Source organism: Ovis canadensis, chromosome 1, assembly GCF_042477335.2.
Source record: "Ovis canadensis isolate MfBH-ARS-UI-01 breed Bighorn chromosome 1, ARS-UI_OviCan_v2, whole genome shotgun sequence".
NCBI classification, from domain to species: Eukaryota; Metazoa; Chordata; class Mammalia; order Artiodactyla; family Bovidae; genus Ovis; species Ovis canadensis.
Window position 1 is genome coordinate 265,640,056 of NC_091245.1, and position 18,398 is coordinate 265,658,453.

At 48.8% G+C, this 18,398-nt stretch overlaps 1 protein-coding gene and 1 long non-coding RNA gene across 3 annotated transcripts in view; both read left to right on the forward strand.

Moving 5' to 3' along the window:
• The window catches only part of ABCG1 (ATP binding cassette subfamily G member 1), a 66,587-nt gene that overhangs the window by 14,904 nt on the left and 33,285 nt on the right, over positions 1-18,398 (forward strand). The window lies entirely within an intron of this gene.
• Positions 9,848-10,558, forward strand: LOC138420822 (uncharacterized). The gene is made up of 2 exons (XR_011249401.1): positions 9,848-10,028; positions 10,407-10,558. It is a non-coding gene; the product is annotated as an uncharacterized lncRNA (long non-coding RNA).

Genomic DNA, 18,398 nt, shown 5'->3' on the forward strand with positions numbered 1-18,398 from the left:
AAGGGTGGGGATAAACTGAAAAACAGCCCGAGTCATTCTGTCTGTTTCTTTTACGGTCATCAGACAAGCTGCTGTGCTCAGACAAAAAGTCCCTCGGCTTGATATCTCCTCTGCCTATCTTGAAAGTGAACTTTTTAGCAGGAGTTTAATGGGATTTCTCAGTTGTTTCTTCCCTCCCACTTTTGGGGGTGAAGTGTTTATTTTTTAAAAAAATGCTGTTTGCTTTAGCATATTGTCTCTGTTAAGTGCGCATGGGGAAGCCACAGGGCATCATTGTCAGTGTGGACCTAACCAGGAAGAAAAGGAGGCTTAGAAGGAGGCAGATGTCAGATTCAGGCCTAGACCGCAAATCTTACTAATCACCAGCCTCTCCACCAGCTCCGAGCTCCACTGAGACCCCTCCTCCCTCTGTCATTTCGCAGGTCCACGTAAGATCAGCTGTTTTTCTCACCTTTCTTTGCCCATGACAAACACAACCCCAGACCCGGTGGCAGCAAAGGTGCCACAGAAAGCCTCCCCACCTCCTGGGAAAGAGACCCCCAGAGTTCCTTCATGGGCTGGGCCGTGGGCGGCTGTGTTCACCACCCTAAGGACTCCGTCGATCCTGTGCCCTCCAGGATGGGGTTCTCGGGCCACCTGTCCTTCACCTTGCCCTTCCTTCCCAGGGCGACCAGACTGGCTTGTCTCCAAGGAGCGAATCACTGGGGCCAATCCCAACCCCCGCAACCCCTTCTCCCTATTCCACACTTCTCCCCCGGTGCCCTCGCCCAGGGCGGCTCTGGGGAAAGCGAGGCCCTGGCCGGCCCGCCAACAGGGCTCTTGCCCGGCTTTTAAAGTGGAGTAAAAACCCTTGTCTTTTCCGCCGGGGCGGATGCTGATTCTGCAGGCCTGGGGCCCAGGGTGACGTTTGCACTGTCCTTGCCAAGCGGCGGGGACACACCTGCTTTCAGTCATATGGTTGAGGGTCCGGCGGAGGCTGCCTGGTGGTTTTCGTGCACTTCGGGAACCCTATATTCTGAATGGTTGGAAGAGAAGGGCACTGGCTGACCCCTCAAGCACGCGCCTAGGTGCGGGCTGGGCAGGGGCGCTCCGCTGCGCATGCGCAAAGGCCACCTGCCGCCGCCGCCGCCGCCGCCCTCGCCGGGGTTACTACCGGTCAACGCTCGCGGGTAACCTCGGCGGCGGCGCCGTGCTTGGCTGCCCGCCCGGCGCGGTAGCTAAGCGGTAGCTGTTGCTAAGCGCGAACAGAGGATGCCAAGCTGCTAGGTCCGGATGCTGCGGCCTCTCTGAGCGGACCGGGCCGCCCTCCGCAGACCCTGCCCTGTGCACATCGGATGCCGAGCCTGAGTGCCACAAGGCTCCAGACCAAATCCGACGGACACCTGGGCCCAGAAAATGAGAGAACCTTTCTATAGCCTAATTTTACCCTGGAGACGTCACTAACATGCATCTGATGAATGGAGTTCCTTTTTACCCATGATTATTACTTTGATGTCTATTTAAGCATAATTGGGAGACTTCACTGGGATAGAAATAGCATATAGATATTTAGAAAGACCATCTTGAGGGAAACTGGCTGGCTTCCTTGTGTAGTGTCTTCCCCCTGGAAGCTTTCCTCAGAATGGGGAAGCTTCATGAGGTTTCCGGACTTCTGTTGAAAGTGGAAGGTAGGGCCATGAGGCCAGGTGCGCGTGTTTCCTGTGAGACAGCCACATCCGAATCCTTGTGAATCATTCTTGTTTTGCTTTGTTTTAAATTCACCCTGTAGGTGAGACAGTGAGAAGCAGGGCCTCCTGCTTTGGGCCGGGCAGACTGAGCAGTCAGCGTTTTAAAATGAGCAGGGTGGTTCTTGGAATCCTGGGCTTCTGCTTAGGAATCCGAGGGGCAGATTGAGTAAGGGGGCTGGAATCCAGAGTGTCAGCTGCCAGGCTGCTGCTCCCCACTCCCTGGTGACTCACTTCCACCCTGGGTGGGTTTGTGAGGTTGGGAGAAACAGCAGCTGAACTTTATGTGTGCTTCCTGGAGCATACATGTGTACAAGGTGTGTGAATATAAACGTGATCTACAAGTTGGGCTCCATTCCAGAGCCTTGAAGGCCAGGGATGCCTTGGTAGAAGCAGAGGTGCCATGCTTTGCCCCTCCCTGAGGACCAGGGTCTTCCCTGGACACCTGGCCAGTTTGGTTCCTCTGTGCTGAATTTAGGTGAGTTATGAAACATCCAGGGCTTCCTGGGTGGTGGTAGTGGTAAAGAATCCTGCTTCAAATGCAGGAGACTAAAGAGATGTGGGTTTGATTCCTAGGTTGGGAAGATCTCCTAGAGCAGGGCTTGGCAACTTGCTCCAGTGTTCTTGGCTGGAAAATTCCATGGACAGAGGAGCCTGGCAGGCTGTAGTCCATGAGGCTGCAAAGAGACTGGGCACACACACACACACACACACACACACACACGAAACATTCAGCACCATCATTTATATGGTTCTTGACCAAACACAAGGAGACAGGGAGTTAATAACTGTTCTCATAGCCTTGGGTTTTACTTGGTTGGTTGTTTGATTTTGTGATTGTAGAGTTGACGTTTTTGTAAACCTACCTAGAGAGTGTAGTTCTCAAGCACCAAGACTTGCTGACCTGAAGGTGGGATACAGGAATCAGAAATGGTGGTGGGTAGTTGTTAAGCAATAAATTCTCTCTTATGGTTTCCTGAGTGCTGCTGGTGAGGTACGTGGAAAACCTTTGGAGAAAGAAGGAAGTGCACATTTATGATAGCTGAGTTGTTCCCTCATTATAAACAATAATAGGGCTTATTGCCAACACAAGAACAGATTATGGCCAAAAGCTGGTTGAAAAATGGAGAGCCCTTATATTTAGTTTCACCGGAGTCCCCATTAAGACATGCAAAGAAGCTTGTGGGTTTCCTATTTCTAAAGACCTGCATATTGGTCTGTCCAGAAAATGGTTCTGTCCTAAATGGTATGAGAGGGCAGGCTGTCTAGTCATGGGCTTCTGCTCTGACTGGCAGCCACAGGGGCATTGGTGGTGAGCCCAGTCTCTGTGTGGCCATGCATGACCAGCACATAAATGCTGTTCTTGGGTTTCCAGATATTTAACATGAAATCCCATTGGCTGTCGTTTTGTGGAAAAGGCATTTTCTTTCCTTTAGAGTAATTTTGAGTTAATGTGTAGTAAGAAGGAAGTTAAAGTGAACTGAATTATTATTTATTACATAGGGCTTTAAGTTCAGTTCAGTTGTTCAGTCATGTCTGACTCTTCACAATCCCATGGACTGAAACACGCTGGGCTATCACCAACTCCCAGAGCTTGCTCAAACTCATGTATATTGAGTTAGTGATGCATTCCAACCATCTCATCCTCTGTTGTCCCCTCCTCCTCCTGCCTTCAATCTTTCCCAGCATCAGGATCTTTTCCAATGAGTCAGTTCTATGAGTCAAGTGGCCATTGTATTGGAGCTTCAACTTCAGCATCAGTCCTTCCAATGAATATTCAGGACTGATTTCCTTTAGGATTGATTGGTCTGATCTCCTTGCAGTCCAAGGGACTCCCAAGACTCTTCTCCAACATCACAGTTCAAAAGCATCAATTCTTTGGCGCTCAGCTTTCTTTATGGTCCAATTCTCGCATTCATACATGACTACTTAAAAAACCATAGCTTTGAAATTATGGACCTTTGTCGGACCTTTGTAATGTCTCTGCTTTTGAATATGCTGTCTAGGTTGGTCATAGCTTTTCTTCCAAGGAGCAAGTGTCTTTTAATTTCATGGCTGCAGTCACCATCTGCAGTGATTTTGGAGCCCAAGAAAATAAAGTCTGTCACTATTTCCATTGTTTCCCCATCTGTTTGCCATGAAGTGGTGGGACCAGATGCCATGATTTTAGTTTTATGAATGTTGAATTTTAAGCCATCGCTTTTACCCTTTCACTTTCATCAGGGCTGTTTAGTTCCCCTTCGCTTTCTGCCCTGAGAGTGTTGTCATCTGCATATCTGAGGTTCTTGATGTTTCTCCTGGCAGTGTTGATTCCACCTTGTGCTTAATCCAGCCTGGCATTTTGCATGATGCTCTCTGCATACAAGTTAAATAAACAGGGTGACAATATACAGCCTTGATGTACTCCTTCCCCAATTTGGAACCAGTCAGTTGCTCCATGTCTGGTTCTAACTGTTGCTTCTTGACCTGCATAAAGATTTCTCAGGAGGCAGGTCAGCTGGTCTGGTATTTTCATCTCTTTCAGAAGTTTTCACAGTTTATTGTGATTCACACAGTCAAAGGCTTTGGCATAGTCAGCAAAGCAGAAGTGGGTGTTTTTCTGGAACTCTCTTGCTTTTTCTGTGATCCAACAGATGTTAGCAATTTGATCTCTGGTTCCTCTGCCGTTTTTAAATCCAGTTTGAACATCTGGAAATTCTCAGTTCACTTACTGTTGAAGCCTCACTTGGAGAATTTTGAGCATTACTTTACTAGTGTGTGAGATGAGTGCAATTGTGCAGTAGTTTGAGCATTCTTTGGCATTGCCTTTCTTTGGGATTGGAATGAAAACTGACCTTTTCCAGTCCTGTGGCCACTGCTGGGTTTTCCAAATTTGCTGGCATATTGAGTGCAGTACTTTCACAGCATCATCTTTTAGGATTTGAAATAGGTCACCTGGAATTCCATCACCTCCACTAGCTTTGTTCATAGTGATGCTTCCTAAGGCTCACTTGACTTCACAGTCCTGGATGTCTGGCTCTAGGTGAGTAATGACAGCATCGTGGTTATCTGGGTCATTAAGATCTTTTTTGTACAGTTCTTCTGTGTATTCTTTACACCTCTTCATAATATCTTCTGTTTCTGTTGGGTCCATACTGTTTCTGTCGTTTATTGCCCCTGGCCCTACACTGCATGGCTCATAGTTTCATTGAGTTAGACAAGGTTGTGGTCCGTGGATCAGTTTGGTTGGTTTTCTGTGTTACATGGGGCTTAGTTAAAATGTTCCTTCTTTCTCTCTTGTTTATTTTAATAAAATGATTCCCAGTCTAGTGCCTTTTAGTAGCTTGTGTTCAGCAGAGAAGGGGTTGAGTGGGAATGTGGCCTCAAGAGTTAGAGTCTGGGTTCAAAACCTACCCTACTCTAGATGGGCATCTGGGTGAGTTACTTAACCTCCCTGTGAAAAGGGATTATTGGTAATAATACCCATGTTATTGAACCAAATAACTTGATATAGGTGAAGCTCTGTACTCAATGTGCAGTATTTAATAAACAGTAGCTACAGTCCTTATGAATGCTACATGTCCTTATGTCTGGAGGAGGGCATGGTAACCCACTCCAGGATTCTTGCCTGGAGAATTCATGGACAGAGGAGCCTGGCAGGCTACAGTCCATGGGGTAGCAAAGAGTCAGATATGACTGAGTGACTTTCACTTTTTTCACAGTAGTTATGAATGGTATTATATGGGATATAATTAAATAATAATAGCCCGAAGGTCATAAGATGGATCAGAATCATTCTAAAAGTCAGTTGGGGGTAAAATCTGAGACTTTAGAAATAAAAGAGTGAAGACACTGTACAGTTGGTGGACGTCAACTTAGCTGAGCGTTTCTTGGGTGTGAGGGAGGAGCAGGGAAGCATTTGGGACCTTCCTGAGGTCACGAGGCTGTAAGTCTCGAGTGAGAGGGAGAGTCCAGCCCTGTCTCCCCATCTTGGTCTGTGAGGGCTCCCTAGCAGCCTCCCAGAGGACGGTGGCAGTGGTGTGACCTGCCTTGCCAAGTGAGTCCCCATCAGTTTGTCAGGCCTGGTCTCCAGGTCATCAACAGGGGAATCCTGGTTGGAGAAGTGTGAGTGACAAGTTCAGAATTTCTGCAAGGACCCTGGGATCCTGTCTGGACCTCAGGCTCCTTGTTTGTTCTGTGTCCAGTCAAAATATCCCTTGACCTCCCTGGCCCAGGGACATTTATTTTTTCCACTTTATTTATTTTTTTAATTGAAGAATAATTGTTTTACAGAATTTTGTGGTTTTCTGTCATACATCAAGAAGAATCAGCCATAGATGCACCCATGTCCCCTCCCTTCCCAACCTCTCTCCCACATCCCTCCCCATCCCACCCTTCTAGATTGTCACAGAGCCCCTGTTTGATTCCCTGAGTTCAGTTCAGTTCAGTCACTCAGTCATGTCCGACTCTTTGCGACCCCATGAATCACAGCACGCCAGGCCTCCCTGTCCATCACCAACTCCCGGAATTCACTCAGACTCACGTTCATCGAGTCAGTGATGCCATCCAGCCATCTCATCCTCTGTTGTCCCCTTCTCCTCCTGCCCCCAATCCCTCCCAGCATCAGGGTCTTTTCCAATGAGTCAACTCTTCGCCAAAGTACTGGAGTTTCAGCTTTAGCATCATTCCTTCCAAAGAAATCCCAGGGCTGATCGCTTTCAGAATGGACTGGTTGGATCTCCTTGCAGTCCAAAGGACTCTCAAGAGTCTTCTCCAACACCACAGTTCAAAAGCATCAATTCTTCGGCGCTCAGCTTTCTTCACAGTCCAACTCTCACATCCGTATATGACTACTGGAAAAACCGTAGCCTTCACTAGACGGACCTTAGTTGGCAAAGTAATGTCTCTGCTTTTGAATATGCTCTCTAGGTTGGTCATAACTTTTCTTCCAAGGAGTAAGCGTCTTTTAATTTCATGGCTGCAGTCACCATCTGCAGTGATCTTGGAGCCCCCAAAAATAAAGTCTGACACTGTTTCCACTGTTTCCCCATTTCCCATGAAGTGATGAGACCAGATGCCATGATCTTCGTTTTCTGAATGTTGAGCTTTAATCCAACTTTTTCACTCTCCACTTTCACTTTCATCAAGAGGCTTTTTAGTTCCTCTTCACTTTCTGCCATAAGGGTGGTGTCATCTGCATATCTGAGGTGATTGATATTTCTCCCAGCAATCTTGATTCCAGCTTGTGTTTCTTCCAGTCCAGCGTTTCTCATGATGTACTCTGCGTATAAATTAAATAAGCAGGGTGACAATATACAGCCTTGACGTACTCCTTTTCCTATTTGGAACCAGTCTGTTGTTCCATGTCCAGTTCTAACTGTTGCTTCCTGACCTGCATACAGATTTCTCAAGAGTTCCCCCTGAATCATATAGCAAATTCCCATTGGTTATCTATGCACTCTAAAGGTTAAATTGTTTACTTCCTGCCTGCTTGTGCCTTGGAGCATTGTTTACACAGAGAATGAGCCAGTGTCATCAGAGAGAAATCCAATGAGCTTGGAGGCTGTGGGAGCAGAGCCTGCAGCAGGATTCAGGCCTGGCCCAGATTAAACCTGCTGCAGGTCTTTGCGGACAGCAGACTGTCGTGACAAGTGGACCCCACACTCACATGGGCAGGGCAGTGCAGGATGAATCTGCTGCTCTGGGACTTCGTCAGCATTTCAGGGGGGTGGGGGAGCATTGGGGTGGCCACCTAGGCAGCCTTTCCAGAGGGACTCGGGGGCCCAGGTGTCTGGACCAGCCAGGAAAGAACACGTGGATCTCCACGAGTTTCGTGACTCTGACGCTTGAGGACTTGTTCTGAGAGGCCTGCCCACATTCAGAAGTGCCTGCCTCTTGGAATATGAGCTGGACCACCAGCCTGGGCCACCGGCTTCATGAAGCCCCATGCAAAGTGGGCCTTCTTGCTATACATAACATCAGTGAGCTCACCAGGAACTGAAAGGGGGACACGTCACAGCTGTGTTTCTGGGTGGAACTTGAAAATCCATAGGCTTTGGTAATTTTATACTGTTTCGTAAATGATTCCGTTGTATGGAGGATTTTCCACAGTGCTTCAGTCACCTATTCACAAACTTGCCTGCTGGGGAGAGTGCGAAGGAGCCGGATACGCTTCTAAGAAACCCTCCTGGTGCGGGTGCCTTCGTGGGCCTGCCCTAGCCCTTCTCTGGGTATTTTGTTCTTAGTGATACCACTCACCGCAGAATAAGGTCAGCTTGTCCACCATCCTCCGCAACAGCTCCAGCGACCAGTCAGGGAACACGGGCGGCCGATGCAATCACTGATTTGCCCGTCAGTCAGCTCATCTGAAAGGCCTGATTGTCTCTCGTGCACTGTGTCGCCATGGTCTAATAGGCGGCATTGTCTTACTTCGCAGTCCCCATTCTCTTTTTGGCAAAGAACTGGAGCCTCTTCCTGGTCTCCCAGATGGCAGATTCTGAATTGCAAGGATCATAGTTTGTGAATTTTAAAAATTCTGCTTCGAGCACACAGGTGTCCAGTGGTTGGAGTGTGAGCTGAGTGGTGAGAGGCCTTCTTACCTCTGTGCTGAACAGAGGCCCATTCCCCTGACACAAAACAACTGACTCTGCAAAGAACTTGGAAAACACCTGCTGAGCGCTGTGACCTTTACCCCTGGTGAAGCACTTTCATATGGTGGTTGACCAGAGGCAGAGAAAACCCCAAACTTATTGGAGGAACTTGAGACTTGGAGAAAGTCATCCTGGGATAGGGAGGGGAAGCCCAGCAGTGTGTGGGCTTCATCATCACACGACTCACTGGCTGAGGGTGAACCCTGAGTAAGACGACCCCATGCCTGGCAGGTCCCAGATCCCCCTTCACTGGCCCAGCTCTAACCCCAGGTGCCTTCTACAGTTCAGCCTTATCCCAGGAGCTGAGTGTCAGGAGTGTGTCCCCTGGGACTGTCTCTGGGCCTCTTCCATTGAATTGCGGACATCCTGTGCTTTGTACCAGAAGGTGTAGGATGAAGCCAATTTCAGGATCAAAAAGTCCATAGATGGAACAACCAAAGAAAACAGGATGTATGTGAAAGCTTGACGCTTTCCGTTAGCTTGTGTAGAAGCCCGGTTCATAAGGAAGATGTTGCTTCGGGGGTTTTGTAGTCATACAAATTATAAAGCCACTGGAAATTTCATTCTTCTCCAGCTGACTTTAGGTGTTCGGCCCAGAAAAAGGGAAAAGCTAGTGAGGGCAGCAGGATGTCTTTATTCTGATTTGCTTCCTGAGAGGACTGCTTGGACTGGGTGCTCTCATGGACACTGGGGTCCTCTCATTTGTGAGCTGGGCCACATATCCTGCAGTCTGCTGCACATGACATGGCCAGCCAGGGGACAGGAGGATGGCAAAGCAGAAGCAAAGATGAGCCTCCCCTCATGGGAGGGAGGTGTGGAGAGGCCTGGGAGGCAGGGCAGAGCTGGACAGGCAGGTGGAGTCCTGTCGGAGCAAGGACAAGAGCAGCTTAGGGGGTAGGAGGCCTGGCAGGTGGGTGCTGAGCTCACTGGACCACCTCTGGGGGAATCCAGGCAATTTGGCGTTTTCCCTGTTTCTGAGTGCCTCCCTGTTTCAAACGCACCTCCACATCTTGGTGGAGATCTGACGACCAGCAGATGGAGCTCAAGGCGGGGAAAGTGGTGCCGGTGAGACAGACGAGACACCTTGCCTGCGTCTCTCCTCCATGGAATGGCCCAGAATAAGATCCAGGACATGGCCCCAGGCCGGAGCGTTCCAACACCTGTCACCGGAGGAGGCAGCAGCTCTGGGTGGTGGGGACAGGGAATGATGGCCAGGAGGCAGACATCACTGGCACACCCACCTCTGGGCACCTCACGGGCTCTCCTGTCAGCTCCCAGACTTTCAAGGGGGCAGCACTGAATTTGCCATCCAGGCACTTCAGAGAAATAAAGGTAGGGACTTTTACAGGGGCTGTTTCTTGAGGGAAAACAGTCATCAATGGACATAAAATAGCTTTGAAAGGAATTACTGCTATTGAGACAGTTTTCACCTAAGATACTGGCAAAACAGTAAAACTGTCCTAATAATTTACCTGCGACTGAATATTTTCATAGATGAAGCTCAGTGCAGTGCAAAGACAGTAACCAGAGCTGCTTTGGCTATGAGAAGAATCATCAGTCACAGCTTTTCCTCACTGACATAAAGGGATGAATGCCATTCCTTGAGCTTTTGAGTTTCTTCTTCATCAATTTGCCTTGCAGAGAGAAGAAATGACATTTCAATATACAATAACAGGTGCGTATATTAGTGCTCATATTTATAAATGCATCCTTGTGTGATCATATTTATACATAAGTATTTTTTCCAAGTTAGGAAAAGCTATTAAAGATTGCAATGGTCCAATCTTCTCATTTGATAGATGAGAAAGCCCAGGTTGAAAGACCTTTGGTTTGAGATAAACCAGCTTTTGAGATCCCGTCCTATTACTGCCACCTCTAAATTTGTATCTTACATGCATGTATTTATTTTGTTCTGACTGAGATACTGATGATTCTACTGTCAATATTAAAGCCTCATGTAACCAGATTAGAATAAGTTTTAAAAAATCAGATAATCGGATGAACCAACTAAGCCCATCCGCCACAACTATTGAGCCTGTCCTCTGGCACCCAGCCTGTGTTCCACAGCCAGAGAAGTCACCTCAATGAGAAGCCTGCACACCAGACCAGAGAGTAGCCCCTGCTTGCCGAAACTAGAGAAGAGAGTCCACGCAGCAATGAGGACCCAGCACAGCCAAAAATAAATAAATAATTAAAAAAAATAAAGTGGAGCTGGAGAAGGGGCAATTCTTGGAATACACACATTATGACACATTTATATAAATTCCAAAACCATGGAAACCTTACCAAACTTATTTAAGGATAAATACAAATGTCATACAATAGAGACAAAAATAAGGGGATAGTACAATTCCAGATGGTTGAGATCAGGCGTGGCATGACGTGTGTCTTCATTTATTTTTCTTTCTTAAACCTCACCAGCTTGCCATCTCCAGCGGAGAATTAGGCTAGCAGCCCATTGCTTGGTTTACATTCTGGCCTCCCACCTGTTAGTCATGGTACTTTGCTGCTGCTGCTGCTGCTAAGTCACTTCAGTCATGTCCGACTCTGTGCGACCCCATAGACGGCAGCCCACCAGGCTCCACTGTCCCTGGGATTCTCCAGGCAAGAATACTGGAGTGGGTTGCCATTTCCTTCTCCAATGCATGAAAGTGAAAAGTGAAAGTGAAGTCGCTCAGTCGTATTTGACCCTCAGCGACCTCATGGACTGCAGCCTACCAGGCTCCTCCGTCCATGGGATTTTCCAGGCAAGAGTACTGGAGTGGGGTGCCATTGCCTTCTCCGTATGGTACCTTAGGAAAGCTATTTTAGCTTTCCGTGCCTCAATTTTCTCTTCTATAACATGGGGGTATTAAAGTCTGTACCACATAGGGCTGTGGTGAGAATCAAACTAATTCATACTCATGGGGCTTTCCAGGTGGCACTAGTAGTAAAGAACTTGCCTGCCGATGCAGGAGACCTGAAGGGACGTGGGTTCAGTCCCTGAGTTGAGAAGCTCCGCTGGAGGAGGGCATGGCAACCCACTCCAGTATTCTTGCCTGGAGAATCCCATGGACAGAAGAGCCTGGAGGGCTACAGTCCATGGGGTCACAAAGAGTTGGACATGACAAAGTAAGTCACACACATGCTTGGATTTTAACTCACTCCAAGGTCAGGGTTTGGGAAGTCATTGGAGGGAAGGTCAACTTTTGATGTCATCCCAGGCCAGGTGGTGGTGACAGTGAGTGAGGTTCGGGGGCCACTGCTTGGGGGCGGCAAGGGAAGGCACTTCTGTGCTGGGGCTGCTGCCTGTGTGCTCTGCCTTTTCCAAAGTCCCCACGTGCCTGCATGTGACAGCGGCTCTTGGAGACTAATGTAGCCGGACCTGTGAGAAGCAGCAGAGGATGCCTCTAAACCTAGATCCCAGCCTGGGGCAGCTCGTCCCCAGGGAGTGTGCCTACTCTGCCCTGAATCAAGGGCTGCTCCAGCAGGAGGTTCAAGGGTGGGTGAGGGCCTGTCAGGGTGAGGAGCCAAGACCCCAGTGTCTGCCAGGGCAGGTGCTCAGAGCAGGTCATAAGACCAGAGCAGGGGTGTGCAGGTGCCCATGTAGGGAGAGCAACCCAGCCCCTTTGGAGGGTGGAGAGTAAGCCAGAACTATGCTGGACTCAGCTCAGGAAGGCCTGGGACACAGTTCACTACACGAGCCCCGTCCCCACTGAAGAGCCCCGGCCTCACCGCCCCCACCGCTGGCCATCCATGGTAAGGAGAGAGACTTCCATCTGATGGGACCCACGGGGCAGGTGCAGTCAACGCCCCACTGTCCCCAAGCCAGGAGCCCGCATGGCAGCAGCTGGGCACCACCTTTGGTGCTGTGACTTTTCTCTGGGGAACACGAACAGGATACTGCATTTCAGTGACTCTGTCAAGTGGCCCCTGACTTGTCACTATCTGCCGAGTGGCTGGGCTTTGAAGGACGGGCAAAGAGCCCTGTGTTGTGGGGGTGCCTTTTAAGTTGGTGGATTTCCCAACCTTGTTGTGGAGTTGGGAGTGAGAGGAAGCTATGGGTGGCTCTTTGGGATGCTTGTGGACACAGAGCAGCGTTTTGCGTACTTACTGACGTGATAATCACCCACCAAAATTCAGAACCCATGCAGACAGGAGGGTGAGGGGACGCTTCTGCTGAGGTTTGGGGCATTGGGATGCTGGGAGGCCAGGGCAGGCAGAATGACAGGGACCCCAAAACAGGAGGGAGATTAGGATGGTGATGCAGGGAGAGGTTCTGAGGAAACAAGGATGAAAAGCATTGCTGAGCTGTGGTCAGGAGACCATTTTAAGCCTCTTAAAGTCATGCCCTGGGGAAACCATCCAGAAAACTTGCCGCCTTGTCTGTTGCCCAGTTGACTTCCAGGGTTGAGCACCTGCTTAAAGCCCAGGGGTCAGTGTTCACAACCTGACAATTCGAGCAGCTGTTCCGAAGGCAGAATGGACTTCCTGCCATGACACCCACTGGGGGTGGCAGATGAAGATGTGCTGTTTACACAGTTCGGGAATGAACAGTAATGTCCTCATTTTACAAGTAGTCCCTTCCCCCAGACTCAGAAACTCTCACATGTGGTTAGGTCTATTTGGACAGTTTTAGGTCCAGTTTCCCGGGCCTGGTTCCTGATATTGTTGTGGGCAAAAAAAAGTCCCCTTTTACTTCAGATGCAAAAAACAAGAAGAGGTCTGAGTAGTCGGTGTAGCTTTGCCCCTTAATAAGGGAAAGTACTTAAAAAGGAAATCAGTCCTGAATATTCACTGGAAGGACTGATGCTGAAGCTAAAGCTCCAATACTTTGGCCACCTGATGCAAAGAACTGACCCATTGGAAAAGACCCTGATGCTGGAAAAGATTGAAGGCAGGAGGAGAAGAGGGTGACAGGGGATGAGATGGTTGGATGGCATCACTGACTCAGTGGACATGAGTTTGAGCAAGCTCCGGGAGTTGGTGATGGGCAGGGAAGCCTGGTGTGCTGCAGCTCATGGCGTCACAAGGAGTCAGACATGACTGAGCAACTGAACTGAACTGAAGGAAAAGTGAGACACTGATGAGCTAGCCCTTGGGCATTAGGGTGAGAAGCAGGCAGGGTTAAGGAGGAAATGTCATCGGTGTCTGGGAAAACGGACCTTGTACTTTTTGCCTTGAGCATACTCTCAAAGAGGGAGGAAAAGGGTCTGGAGAACAAAGCAGTCTGTTCTCACCATGAGTCCCTTTGAACCCCAAGACCAGACTGAAGGGGAAGGAAAGGGGAGCAGGGGAGGTGGGGAAGGGTGTAGCTGGGCTCCTCTTGTCAACGTTGGCATCTAGAGGAAAGTCATGACCTTGGGTGTAGAAACGGTTCTGCTTGTTGATTTCAGTCTGAGGTTGATGTGACACTTGGAGCTTATTTGGCACCCTTATCAGTGCTTTTGGCATAACTAAGTCATCAGAAGGATTTTTTTTCTTCAATGTTCTAGTAGGTTTAGAAGCTTGTGAAAAAGATCAGTTCTGCTTTTAGAAGGATAAAAATACTGCAGTGATGGAGAACTGCTTCGTGCCTGACAGGCAGGTGTGACGGCCGCCGTCTGCGCTGGGGCAGGGGCTCCTCTGCCAGTGGGCTTCTGTACTGACCAACTGTGGAACATGGGAGTGTGTGTACACGGTGTGTGTGTGTATGGTATGTGTGTGTGTACATAGTGTGTGTACACACTGTGTGTATACGTGGTATATGTGTGTATATAGTGTGCATGCACACAGTGTGTACATGGTGCGTGTGTACATGGTGTGTGTGTACATATGGTATGTGCATGTACATGGTGTATGTGTGAGTACATGGTGTGTGTACACAGGTGTATGTACATGGGGGTGTGTGTAATGGTGTGTGTGTGTATACATGGTATGTGGGTGTATACAGTGTATGTACATGGGATGTGTGTACATGCTGTGTGTGTGAATGGTGTGTGTGTATATGATGTGCATATATACATGGTATAGTGTATAGTACATTATATAGTGTATATACATGTGGTATGTGTATATATATGGTGTGTGTACACATGTATATACATGGGATGTGTACATGTGTGTACATGGGATGTGTGTATGTGTGTTTTACATGGTGTGTGCACATGTGTGTACACACGCATGCATGGCATGTGTGTACGTGTGTGTACACAATTTCTGTGTCCTGTGTACATGGTATATGCATGTATATAGTGTGTGTGCACACAGTGTGTACACACTGTGTGTGTCCATGGTATGTGCATGTACATGTGTGTGTGCACATGGTATGTGCATGTGTGTGCATGGTGTGTATGTGTGTACATGTTGGAGGTGCATAGCACATTGTTCTCTTGACATCACAGCTGCTCTGAGCACCCAGCCCAGGAGTCCTGGCTCCAGGGGGCTGTGATTCCAGATGACCCATAGAGCCTGGCAACAGGAAATGATGTCATTGCAGTGTGCCAGCAGTGTTGTCCGGGACCCTGACCCACTGAGAATCAGCAGTTCTCACAGTGTAAACAGAGGCAGGCCTGCTCCCAGGGAGGCTGGGGTCAAGGTTCCTCTTCACAGGGGCTGACTGGGCTCTGTACCTAGCAGCCTTTAGAGGCTTTCTGGAGCATTCCAGGAATGGGCTCTGGCTCATTGAAAATGATCACAGGCTTGAGCAACCAGATCCAGAATGTTAACCCTGGGGTGGATGCTCTTTTGGGTGCCCCTTCCCTGCAGATGCACCAGGATGCACACAGGGTCCTCAGTCCACGTGAATGAGGATGGTGGCCCAGCTGTCCCTCTTCAGGTGACAAGGTCGCTGTCAGGTGGCTTGCGGTTCACCAGGCGCATTTTGTGCCTGTTGCAGCTGCAGCTCCACCACTTCTTGCAGCCCCTACCTGCTGGAACGGCACCCCTACCTCCTCCGGATGCCCTTCAAACACATGATCTCGTTCTGTCTTCACAAACACCTTGAAGATCAAGGTGAGAAAATGGGTCTTGGAAGCTGAAACAACTTGTCCTGGTCACACAGCAAACTCCAAGGTGGTGGAGGGGCCACTGGGGCCAGACTGACTCCATCAGAATAGCTTTCAAAGCTCCAGGAAGACCCCACATGCCAGTGATATTTGGGACCATGGGGCTGGCAGCTCTGCAGAAGTATTTTCCAGTCAGCATCTGGTCTGAATTATTCCTTGGTGTTTATGGAGTTATCATTAAAGAGACACAGGGCTGGTGAAGAGAGATGCAGAGTCAGCAGGACACGTGCTAGTATTTGCTGGGTGCTGGGGGTGGATGAGCTGGGACCCTCCATCCATCCTGCTCCTCTAGGCAGCCTCATCCCAAAGCTTATGGCAAGGCAGCATGAGGACAAGATAGTGACCCTGAGAAAGACGATGCAGGGACGTCCAGACTCTGACAGACATCTCACTCGGGCCACCTGCCCACTGTGCTCACTGCCTCCAACACTGGATTGAACACTTCAGAAACTGGAATGTGTTTCAATCTGTGGTCAAGAGGAATTCCACACACTTAAGGGTATGATTGAACTGGCCACTGAAATGCCTGCAGGCCACAGGTGCCTCCCCGCACAGCAGGAGTGAGTGAAGTCATCACCCCAGCAAAGGAGATTTTGAAGATGAAGGAGCTTGTGCTATAGGCTGAATTGCTCCCTGCAGTCAGGCACACTGGATAACACTGGCAAGCACAGGGAACCTTTGCACTCACTTCCAGAGGTGACTGACCAATCAGAACACAACTTGTCCTCTCCTGAGCCACCGAGGCAGCCCCTCTAGCCCACACATGCCTTCTCTGGGTCTCCCCCCACCCCACTTCCCTCTCCCATCATTCATCCCATTTCCCCTTCCTGGTTCCCAAGCATGGAGAAGGATCCAGAAGGATTCCATGCTCACCAGATCAGACAGTCCTTTGATTGCTGTAATTTTCACATCCCGTGATATTGACATTTATTTTCATCCATTGAGTAGGAATGTCTGCCTATGTCTCTGCCTCTCAGCAGAGAAAATATGCAGTCAATGAGCTCAGTTCTGGGCAGTGGGGGATCACTGATGTCTGTGGCATGAGGCAATGCCCTGGGGTTAGGCAAGTTTTGTCTGGCAGACCTAAAAAATGTTTCACTTGACGATTCTATGAGTCTGCTGTGCAAAATTTTACCATTAAAAAATAATTGAAGGCACACATCCATTTGAAAATAATGATCTAGGTTTATTGCCTTTATAATCTGCTTGGGCTCCCTTGTTTCTTTTTAGTTGTCAGTGTTCAGAACCAACGGAAAAACATCTCTTTGAAGTGAAAGACCTGCTTCAGATTGAGACAAGATTCTGGGCTAGGCTCTGCAGGCTGGTGACCTCAACATCAGTGTTTGCTGTGAGCATTGTGTCTGCAGATGGAATTCTGTGTCTCTGGCCCTTATGTCAGGACCTTTGGTTGTTTTGGTAGGAGCCTGCCCCTTAACCTCAGCTGACATTTGGTTCAGCAAGAGAGCCCCACGTGACTCAGTTGGAGAAGTCTAAGTTTTTCTTTCCTCATGGGAAACTGAGGCCAAGATGGTGGGGAAGCCTGTGCATGGCCACTCTCTAGCCATGAGCACAGCCAGACGTGAGGCCCAGGTTTCCTCCTACCACCGTGCTCCCTCCTTTCCAGAGGTCCCCATGGGAGGCTCCAAGGCCGATTATCTTTCTTTCTGTATGTAATTGCACAGCATGTAATCAGCTCCTTTAACCTCATCATGAAAGAACCTGTACTGGAGATGATGTAACCAGGCTTCATGCCCACGTGGGCTGCACAGGAGAGTCTGGGAAGGACTGTGGACTGGAGAAGGACCCCTGGGAAAGCTGAAAGACAGCAGCTCTCATCACTTCCAGAATATTCCTTCTCAGGACACTGCCTCTTGTGAATGTCTGCCAGCTGAGAAGTGTAGCTTCTCCATAATGTTCATGTAGGAGTTATCTTCAAAGGGAAGTGGTCCCCTGGGTCTGGCAGGGATGCTGCTGGTGTGGGCATTGTGAGGGTGGGCATGTTCATTTCCCATGGCTGATGGAAATGACTACAATCTCGGTGGCTTAAAAACATACAAATCTGTGGGTCTTCCCTGGAGGTTCAGAGATTAGGATTCCACACTTTCCCTGGAGGGGGTAAGGATCCAGTTCCTGGTTGAGGAACTAAGATCCCCACAGGCCCTTCAGTTCAGTCAAAAACATTATTTAAAACTTTTTTTAAAAACCTCACAAATTTGCTACCTGAAAATTCCAAAGGTCGGAATCTAAAATTAAAATGTTAGCAGGGCTGTGTTCCTTCTTTCCTTCTGAAGGCTTCAGGGAAGAATCCTTTCCTTCCTTATCTTGCTCTGGAGACACCTTGGTTCCTAGTCCCATGGCCTCTTCCTCCACCTTCAAAGTCAACAGAGTAGCATCTTCAAATTTCTTTTTCTACGCATCTATCTTCATAGCTCCTGCCACTGCCTCTGACTCTCCTGCCTCCTTCTTTCCCTCGTAAAGACCCTTGTGATGATTTTGGACAATCACACCCTGCCCCCCACCTGGGTAATCCAGAATAATCTCTCAATCTAAATATTCTTCATTTAATCCCATCTGCAAAGACAACATACAGATGCCAAGGGCTAGGATGTGGACATCCATGGAGATTATGATTCTACCTCCACAATGAGGCAGAGCGTGAATCCCACCACCCCTCCCTCCACCCACCCACCCATCCCTCCCTCCAGAGTTCTCCTCACCCCGAGTCTCCAAGATCTGGGCATGAAAACTACTCTGGGGCTTGCAGTTGGGGATTGCTCCCATGGTTCTGCTGTTAACTGGAAAAAAAAAAAGCACAATGTGACAATTATGAGTTAAGTTTTATTTGGGGAAAAATGAGGACTATAGCCTGGGAGACAGCGTCTCAGGCAGCTCTGAGAAATTGCTCCAAAGAGTCAGGGGAGGAGGTCAGTATGCATGTAATTTTGGTGAAAGGTGAGTATATGCAGTTGACCATGTATTTTTAGCAGAAGGTTTCTGTTAGTCATGGGGAACAGTTGTCA